Source organism: Macaca nemestrina, chromosome 20 (assembly GCF_043159975.1).
Source record: "Macaca nemestrina isolate mMacNem1 chromosome 20, mMacNem.hap1, whole genome shotgun sequence".
NCBI lineage: Eukaryota > Metazoa > Chordata > Mammalia > Primates > Cercopithecidae > Macaca > Macaca nemestrina.
In genome coordinates, this window is record NC_092144.1 from 2,302,258 (window position 1) to 2,312,288 (window position 10,031).

Here is a 10,031-nt window from a genome sequence, read left to right on the forward strand (position 1 = left end):
TCGGTGGTTCTCGATGGATCGTGCGTGCGTCTCTCTCCAGATTCTGTCTCTCTCCCTGATCGGTGGTTCTCGATGGATCGTGCGTGCATCTTTCTCTAGACTCCGTTTCTCTCCCAGATCAGCGGTTCTCGATGGACGTGCTGAGACACTTGGTGGTGTCTCACATGGAGTGGGTGGAGGCCAGGGATGCTGCTCAGTGCCCTGGAGTGCCCAGGACGACTCTGCCCCAGAGGATGATCCAGCCCCAACATTCACAGCTCCCAGTGGGAGAGACGCTGGACTAGAAGAGGAGGACGTGAAGAGCCTGTGGGTGCACCGTCTCATGACCTCGGTGCGGTGACCTATGTGGCAGGACTGGGGATGGAGGTGTTCGCTCGAGGCCACTGGAGCCACAGGCACGGCAGGATCCATGCCCGGCAGGCACCTGACCTGCCCCCACACTCAAGATCAGAGGTGTTCAGTGTCTTGGTTCCCCTAAAATACCTCTACATGAGTTGAACAGCCACTACCCCTAGAAGACGAGGTGTGGGCCGCCTGACCGCATAACCCACCACGCGCCAGAGACAAGCAAGGCATCGGCCCGCCAGGCTTTAAACAGTGGCTGACGTCAGACTCGGACGACACCGGCGATGTGGACTTCCACGCCTCTGCACACGCGCAGTCCCAGGTGTACCCACAGTTTTGTTTCCCTTTCAGGGAAAGCAACATCCATCAGCAATCATTTTAAAAAAAAAAAAAAAAAAAAAAAACAGAGAGCAAAAGAAGCCAGACACAAAGCACACACAGGGTGTGACTCCCTGACTCCATTTCTATAAAATGTCCAGAGACAGGAAGGAGATGCATGGGTGCCAGGGCTTGGGGAGGGGAAGGCGAGTGACAGCTGGTGGGGACGGAGCCTCCTTGCTTCCTTTTGGGGCGATGAGACAGCTCTGGAACCAGAGAGTGGTGATGGCTGCGCAACCCCACGAAGGCACCAAAAGCCACTGAATTTCATGGTGTGGTCGTCCCAGCTCGATGTTCTAAAGGAGGCAAAATCTGCAAGAGCTATGTTTTGTGTTGGGGAGTTGCGGTCTTCCGGAAAGCTCCTGGGGGACGGTAATGAGTTTTCCACCCCCATCTCGGGACACAAGGGAGAGCCGGAAACTCTGAGGTCTGAGATCAGGACGGTCTAGAGCCTGGCGGGCAGCCAGTCCCGGAATCCAAAGATCTCATGTGCGACACATCAGGGCCCACGGAGGTCAACCACCACCAGTAAGTGAAACCACAAAAGCTGACGTCATCCGCCCTGGCCAACAGGGTTCAGAGAGCAAACCAGTCAGGTCTCCTGACCCCCGAACCCAAGGAAAACAGACACGTGCCACCCAAAAGGTTAAGATTTTTGGTTTACGGAATTTTTTTTGTTTTTTTTTTAACCGCATGTTTTGACAGCAGCATTACAACAGCCAAAAGCAAACAGTCCAAGTGTCCACGGACAGGTGAGTGGATCAACACGATGTGGTCTCTCCACACGACGGAATACTCCGGCAGCCACAAAAAGGAAATCCGGACCAGGCTACAAGGGCGGACCTTGAGGATGTCACGCTCAGTGAAATAAGCCAGACAGAGAGGGACAAATCCCGTGCGACTCCCCTCCTAGGTGGTCCCTAGAGTCACTGGACTCACAGAGACCAAAAGTAGAATTGGGGGTGCCAGAGGCTGGGGAGGGCATGGGGAGTGAATGCTTCATGGGGACAGTTTCAGCCTGGGGAGATGAGAAACTTCTGGAGGTGACGGTGGCGATGGCTGCATAGCCGTGTAGATGTGCTTAAAGCCACTAAACTGTGCATTTATAACTGATTAAGATGGTAATTCTTGGCCAGGCACGGTGGCTCACGCCTGTAATTCCAGCACTTTTGGAGGCTGAGGCAGGTGGATCGCCTGAGGTCAGGAGTTCGAGACCAACGTGGTGAAACCCCGTCTCTATTAAAAATACAAACAAAATTAGCCAATCATGGTGGCACACACCTGTAGTCCCAGCTACTCAGGAGGCTGAGGCGGGAGAATCGCTTGAACCCGGGAGGTGGAGGCTGCAGTGAGCTGAGATAGAGCCACTGCACTCCATCCTGGGTGACAGAGCAAAATTCCGTCTCAAAAAAAAAGAAAGACGGGTTGGGCACGGTGGCTCACACTTGTAATCCCAGCACTTTGGGAGGCCAAGGCGAGCGGATCACCTGAGGTCAGGAGTTCGAGACCAGCCTGGCCAACGTGGTGAAACCCAGTCTCCAAAAAATAGCCAGTTGTAGTGGCATATGCCTGTAATTCCAGCTACTTGGGAGGGTGAGATAAGAGAATTGCTTGAACCTGGGAGGCGGAGGTTGTGGTGAGACGAGATCACGCCATTGCACTCCAGCCTGGGCAAAAAGAGGGAAGCTCCAACTCAAAAAAAAAAAAAGGCCCGGCACAGCGCCTCACACCTGAGATCCCAGCAGCACTTTGGGAGGCCAAAGTGGGAGGATCACTTGAGCACAGGAATTCAAGAGCAGCCTGGGCAACACAGGGAGACCCCAGCTCTGCAAAACATTAAAAAATTAGCTGGGTGTGGTGGCACACATCTCTAGCCCTAGCTGCTTGAGGGGCTGAGGCAGGAGGATCGCTTGAGCCCAGGAGGTCCGTGCCGCAGTGAGCACCCCTGCACTCCAGCCTGGGAAAGACAGCAAGACCCTGCCTGAAAAAAAATAACAGTTTCTTTTCAAGGTCTGGGGTCTTTGAGACGAGGGTCCCACCCAGCCAGTTGTCTTTAGCTGAGAATGGTGCCGACACCTTTTTAGAGGTTTCATTGGAAAGGATTCTGTAACAGGCGGCCTCAGGTCAGGATCCCCATGCAAACACACCTCACTTGGTGACTTCAGATTCGGAAGAGGCAACAGCAAGCAGGAGAAACAAGACCTGAGGCAGGCGCGGTGGCTCAGGCCTATAATCCCAGCACTTTGGGAGGCTGAGACGGTCAGGAGTTCGTGACCAGACTGGCTTCTACTAAAAATACAAAAATTAGCCGGGCGTGGGGCATGGTGGCGGGCGCCTGTAATCCCAGCTACTCGGGAGGCTGAGGCAGGAGAGTCATTTGAACCTGGGGGGTGGAGATTGTAGTGAGCTGAGATCGCGCCACTGCACTCCAGCCTGGGAGACAGAGCGAGACGTCGTCTCAAAAAAAAAAAAAAAAAAGAAACCACACCTGGCTGAGTCCCCCCTTAAACCTAGAAGGCGGGGGTCACAGCCCCCTCTTATAGAGGGGTGACAGGCCCGGACAGGTGGCACACGCAAGATCATACCAGTGACAGCTGGAACGCGGCTTAGCATTCCAGGCAAGCAGGGCCTAGCACGATCCACGCTGGGGGCGGGTGTGTGGAGGGGGATGTGCGCTCCTTCTAAACCAAGAAATCTCATCTTTGGTGTACCGGTTTCCTTCTCTCTTAGACTGAGGTGTGAGGACTGGACGGGGTGGCGGGTGGCTAGGGATCCACTGAGGGTTCAGAGAGTGGAAGAATGAGCCTCACTGAGTCACACTCCTCCCTCCCGGTCCCACCAGCGCCTCTGTACCCCAGGGCCTTTGCATGTGCTGTTTTCGCTCCTGGAACACCCTCCACGGCCCAGAGAACCTCTTGGCCTCGTGGTCTGTACCCTGCCCCCTCCCCGTTAGCCTGGGGCACAGCTGAGCAGAAGTGTCCCAGCTTAGACTCCCTGGGCCAGGGGATGCCACTGATCCCCAGGAGACTCTGTGTCCCGTGATTGTTTGCTCTACCAAGGCCCAGGAGGCTGCACCCATTGAAATTCACAAACTGTGGAGGGTTGCTTGAGCCCAGGAGTCCGAGAGCAACTTGGGCGACAAAGTGAGACCCTGTCTCTAACAAAACAACAAAAGATAAATCTACATGCTACACAGAGAGGGAGCAAGGCGGCGAACCCGAGGACCTGGGGACCTCGATTCCCACCCTCTGCCCCGCTGGAAGTTTATTCTGGTGTCTGTGTGAGAAGGGAGCAGGCTCAATTTTTTCCCAAATAATTAACGCAGGCGTCTCCCCCGTGGCACCGTGGGCATCTTGGGTGGATGATTCTGTCTTGCGCACGGCAGGCGGCTGAGCGGCACCCCTGGCTCCCCCCCATGCACGCCTGAAACACTTTCCGGCTGAGACGACCACACACGTCCCCAGACGCTGCCAAACCGCCCCCAGCTGTAAATCATGGCGGCCACTAAGTGGGAAGAAGAAAGGCTGGAAGTCAGCACGGGTCAGCTTTTTCTGGCCAGATGACTTTGCTGTGAACTTTCTGAAAACCTTCTGTTTGCAGGGTATTCTGGGTTTCAGAACTGCGGTCCGTGGTGGAGGACAGCTCACCTAAGGTAAGCACGGCCCCGCCCTGCACGTGACACAGGCCGGGGGTGCTAGGACCTGTGGCTTCTCTGCCATCCCCAAGGTGGGGGACATCATCAAACGGTTCTCAAATCTGCTTCAGCAGCCGGGCTTTCCCGTCAGAAAGTTTTCTGCTCTTCGGAGGGAGGTCCAGCAGGCATGAGGACGCATGTTCCTCAACTGCCATTTGGCACTCGCTGTCTCTGGGACAACCACAACTTGGAGGGTTTGGCTGCGGGACAGCATTCTCAGAGAAGGCCTGCTGTGTCTCCCAACAGCGACGGCTTTATGGGTGCGCAGGAGCCATGGCCGAGGCCTGGTCTCAAGGCAGAGGCCGCACAAGTGAGGGTGGGAGGAGTGCTGGCCCGTGGGGGTGGCGCCAGCTCCCGTGTAGGGGCCTTCAGTGTCCCTTTCGGCTCTGAGCCGAGGACTCCACATCCCACCTTTTATCATTAAAATGAAAACAAAATCAAACCACGGCCCCCTCGGTCAGGGGCGGGGGCTCACGCCTGTAATCCCAGCACTTTGGGAGGCCGAGGCGAGAGAATCGCTCGAGTCCAGGTGTTCGAGACCAGTTTGGGCTATTATACAGTGTATAGTGAGACCCTACAAAAGAGACTCCACCAAAAAAAAAAAAAAAAAAATTAGCCTGACGTGGCGGCACACATCAGTAGTCCCAGCTGCTTGAGAGGCTGAGGCGAGAGGATCATTTTGAGCCCAGGAGTTGGAGGCTGCAGTGAGCTGTGACTGGGCTCTGCACTCCAGCCCGGGTGACAAAGTGAGACCCTGTCTCCAAAACCAGACAAAAAACTCTCAACCACCTCTCTTCCTTATTTCCCTGCCCAGAATGGATCATTCAATGGAAAAAAACAGAATATCCTCGTAAACTGAGGCCATCTTACCTCCTTACACCCCAGTAGGAAGCGCCCGCTCTTGCCCACCGCCTTCTGTGAACACTCTGCCCGCCTCCATCCCAAATCCACGTTGCTTCTCACCAACGGCAGGGCAGGAAAGCCAGGTGCCCTGCTCCTCACTCCCTCTCAGGACACCCGAGTTCTAGCTCAGTCCCCTGCCCACTCCCCACATCGAAGTCCACTTTCTTCTAAAATGCCACCAGGAGGTCACTGTACACATAAAAGCCCTCAAATGCTCCCTGGAACCCCAGGAGTGTGCATAGGAGGCCCCCCCACCAGCTGGGGGTCGTCTGTGGGGCCTACACCAAACCCTGTACGTGCCACTCAAACTCAAGTGCTCACCTCTCCTGCCCAACTCTAGGAGAGAATCTAGTATTCCTGCAAACTCCATCTCTGGCCCAGCATCTCTTACAAGGCTTTCTACCTCTTGACAGACCCAGCTTCCCTTTGAACGCCAGCATCTGGCAGCGTCTAAACCCTATGGACTCAGGAAAGCCTTCGATGGTTGAAAAATTCACAGACACGTGGTCAAGTTCCTTGAAATGGGGAGGCCATTTCTCTCTGGGTCTCTGTTTCCACCTCAGTAAAAGAGAAAACGGGCCAGGTGCAGTGAGGCACGCCTGTAATCACAGAACTCTGGAGGCCAAGGTGGAGGATCGCTTGAACCCAGGAGTTTGAGACCAGCCTGGGTAACACGGTGAAACCCTATCTCTAAAACAACAAAATACTAAAATTAGCCGGGTGTGGTAGTGCACATCTGTAGTCCCAGCTACTCAGGAGGCTGAGGTGGGAGGGCCTGAGCCCGGGAGGTCGAGGCTGCAGTGAGCGGAGATTGCGCCACTACACTCCAGCCTGGGCGACAGAGGAAGACCCTATCTCAAACCACCCCTTTTATGCCTTCGGCCTGTACCAAGCACTTCCTACCAGGGCCACTGTTGGGTCTTGGCAAAAAAACAACCATAGAATTGAGTAAGACTGCCGCTCTCAAGGATCCGTCCAATCTGGGGCAGAGCTCACCCCCATTTGGAATCATTCACCCTTCTAGGAAGATTTAATTATAAACCTCAGCTCAAATCCTTGGCGCGCTTACAGCTTTCCAGGCACCCAGCTAAGTGCTGTACATGCGATAGCTTATTTTAGGGGTCAGCAGAGGTTTTTCTGAAAAGGGCCAGACTGTCTTCAGCTCGGCAGGCACTAAGGTCCCTACGGCAACTGTTCAACTGTGTCTTCTTAGCTCGAAACCAACCACAGGTAACATGCAAACCAAGGAGTGTGGCTGTGTTCCCACAAACCTTCATTCCCAAAAACAGGCCAGAGGTGGATTTGGCCTTCTGGTCAGTTAGCTGATACCTTGCCTGGTTGAATCCTCACACACCTGAGGTGGTTACTTTTATAATCCCCATTCCACAGAAGAAAAACTGAGGCTTGGAAAGATGGGGACCACCCAAGGCCACCCAGCTAGGAGGATGCAAATGAGGCTTTCTGAACCCAGGCAGCCTCACTTGAGAAGCTAAACTCCAAAGTGCCCACTTCTCGCCGCACAAAATTGGGTGCACACACAAAACTTTGTATACCATTTCCCGGGCCCACACACTCCCAGCTGCCCATGCTGGGGAAGAATCACTGATGTAGGGTAGGTTTTTTTTGTTTTTTGGTTTTTTTTTGACAGGGTCTCGCTCTGTCACCCAGGCTGGAGTGCAGTGGCGTGATCTTGGGTCTCTGCAACCTCTGTCTCCTGGGTTCAAGGGATTCTTCTGCCTCAGCCTCCTGAGTAGCTGGGATTACAGGCGCACGCCACCATGCCCAGCTAAGTTTTGTATTTTCAAGAGAGACGGGGTTTCACCACATTGGTCAGGCTGGTCTCGAACTCCTGACCTCAGGTGATCCACCCGTATGGTAGGGTGTGGTTTTTAAAGCGTTATTGACATTCAAAGTTGGATCGTTTTCTGGGGTGGGGCCGTCCTGGGCACTGCAGGGTGCTGAGCAGCAACCCTGGCCTCCACCGACTCCAAACCAGGGGGTCCCCTGAATCGTGAAAAGCACAAATGTCACCAAGAATCTCTGGGGCACAGAATTGTTCCTGGTTGAGAACCACACTGGTCAAGGGAGGGAAAAGGCAGAGAGAACGAATAATCAGAGACAGAAACAAAAGTAAACGGGACAATGATCCAACCTCTGAGAGGCACACTGCACTGCAATTTTCTGCCACCTAATAACAAAAACAGCTGTTCTCAAGCCAGCTCTCTCTTATCAAGTTCCAGGCACCTGATCAAATCATTGAATGTGGGCTTATCCTCATAATGACCCTCCCAGACATCTGCTTTTACAACTCGTTTACGAAAAAGAAGGTTTGCTCAGAGAGGGAAGGCGACTCATCCAGGTTTACACAGCGGGTGGGTGGTGGTGGTGGGCTGGTTCTGAATCCCAGATTTCCCCCACCTCTAGCACGATATGCAGAAGAAGACTCTAAACATGAAATAAGACGAACGGCTGCTAATTCTTTGGAGTTCTCAGATTCCGCTGGACCCTGCGGCGGCTCTCATTCTCCCAGGCAGGGACTTCTGACAACGCCCGTTTTACAGAGGGGAAAACTGAGGCTCCGAGAAGCCAAGAGGCTGGGCAAGGTCACCCAGGTAGGGACTGGCGACGCTGGGACCAGAGCCCCGACTTGAGTCCCCACAAACGGGGGTCCCCGAGTCACAGGGACGACTTTTCCAGGCAGTTAGTAAGAGCGGAACGGCAGCGAACACCCAGAGAGCGCTCACTACATGCGGGGCGCCTTCCCCTCCAGCCGTCCTCGCCACCAGTCCGCGGACCAGCATTTCCAGGACCTGGGGCCCGGGGAAGGGAGATCAGGGCTCGAAGGGCCTGCCGATGCCGCCCGGCCTCAGTTTCCCCTCCGCTCCGCCTACTCACAGGACCCCGCGGGTCGCGCTGACCCTGGCCTCACGATCCCCAACCTCTTACGGGCTCTGGGGCCCCGTGAGCCCCGAGTCGCAGACCCCACACCCGCCAGGCTCAGCACAGTGCCCCTCACTCACCTCTCAGGCGACCGATCCCCGACCCACCGACGGTTGCGCTTGCGCACCGCGGAGCCGCCCGGCCCCGGCCCCCGGGCGCGACGCCTGCGCAGAAGAAGGGCTCCCCGGGTTGCTTCCCTTCTGCACAGGCGCGTTAATGATCGAGGTGGGCGTGGAAGGAAGTGACGCAACGTAGAGGCGGGAACCAGCTGGTCGTTAGGGCAACTGACCTCTACGACCTAATGGAGGCCGGAAGTCGGGGCTGGTTTGCCCTCTAGGGCGGGAACGAAGCGGTGCACGGTGGAACAGTGGCTGACTCCAGCCGGTCGCCGAGCTGACCACGTGGTGCTGGGCCGGCCACGTGGTGCAGCCGCGTTTGGCCACCTGGACTCCAGAGCGTCATAGCCCCGCAATGAATGGGAGTCAGTGTTGTCCGCTCGCTATCTTTGTTCATTTATTCACCCACCCATCTACTCACCCACAAATGCATTCTTTCATGCAGTCAATTTATGAGACGCTTGTGAGAATAGAAACATTAGTAGGCAGCAGGTGCCTAATATTCCATATTTATTGCAAACCAGTCATAAAAACCAGCAAAGTGTCTACTGTCATTATTTTGCATTGGGGTAGACGAACTATAAACTAATAAACTAGTACATAAGTAGATAAACAAGAAATTTCACAGCTAACACTACAAAAAAAATGAAGGTGGTGTGATTGCCACCGGGAGCTAAGTTGTATGGTATGGGTAGGAAAGATCATCCTTTAGATTTGGATTTCAAGGATAGGAAAAAGTCCAAACGGACCCCAGGCACAGGGAACAGCGAAAATGAAGGCCAATGTAAAAGCTTGGTGTGCTCAAGACATATGGAAAAAAAAATAGAGATGAGAGATGAGAAATTTCCAAGGACGACAGAAAACTGATCACCATCTGAGTTATAGTTGCCAGAAATGTTCTCCCAATTCATTGTTGTCCTACTCGAAATACATGCACGATTAATGGCGTGGATTATTTTAATTTCTTTTGCAGAAATAAAGAAGGTGAGACCGGGCGCGGTGGCTGACACCTGTAATCCCAGCACTTTGGGAGGCCAAGGGGCAGATCACTTGAGGTCAGAAGTTCGAGACCAGCCTGGCCAACATGCTGAAAACCTGTCTCTACTAAAAATACAAAAACTAGTCGGGCGTGGTGCTGGCATCTGTAGTCCCAGCTACTCGGGAGGTTGAGGCAGGAGAATCGCTTGAACCCGAGAGGCAGAGGTTGCAGTGAGCCGAGATCGCGCCATGGTACTCCAGCCTGGGCGACAGAGTGAGACTCCGTCCAGTCCCTCCAAAACAAAACGAAACAAAAACAAAAAACATAAAAGGAAAGAAAGGAGGTCGGTTGCTTCGTTTTTGCCAGTTTAATTGTAGTACATTGTTTTTTCTGGGTGCCATAACAGTTCAAGACAGACGGTTCCAGATGTTTTTTGTTTCAACCCACAACACTGGATGTAGGTCAGGTTACTGCACTGTTCCAAAACACCTGTTATTTGACATGAATCAGTTTACTTGCTTATGTTTCTGACAAAAAAAAAACCTTGGCCGGGCGCGGTGGCTCACACCTGTAATCCCAGGACTTTGGGCGGCCGAGGCGGGCGGATCACGAGGTCAAGAGATTAAGACCATCCTGGCCAACATGGTGAAACCCTGTCTCTACTAAAAATACGAAA

At 53.9% G+C, this 10,031-nt stretch overlaps 1 protein-coding gene across 4 annotated transcripts in view; it reads right to left on the minus strand.

The window, feature by feature from the left end:
• LOC105485737 (small glutamine rich tetratricopeptide repeat co-chaperone alpha) overlaps positions 1–8,496 on the minus strand; it is a 29,325-nt gene extending 20,829 nt beyond the window's left edge. For 2 of the 4 annotated variants that reach the window (XR_011617727.1, XM_071087259.1), the window contains exon 1: positions 8,341–8,496. The gene's annotated coding sequence lies outside the window, so the exon portion shown is untranslated. The remainder of the gene's footprint in view (positions 1–8,340) is intronic. The other 2 variants (XM_071087261.1, XM_071087260.1) reach the window with 1 other exon arrangement.
• Between the last annotated feature and the right edge of the window lie 1,535 nt (positions 8,497–10,031).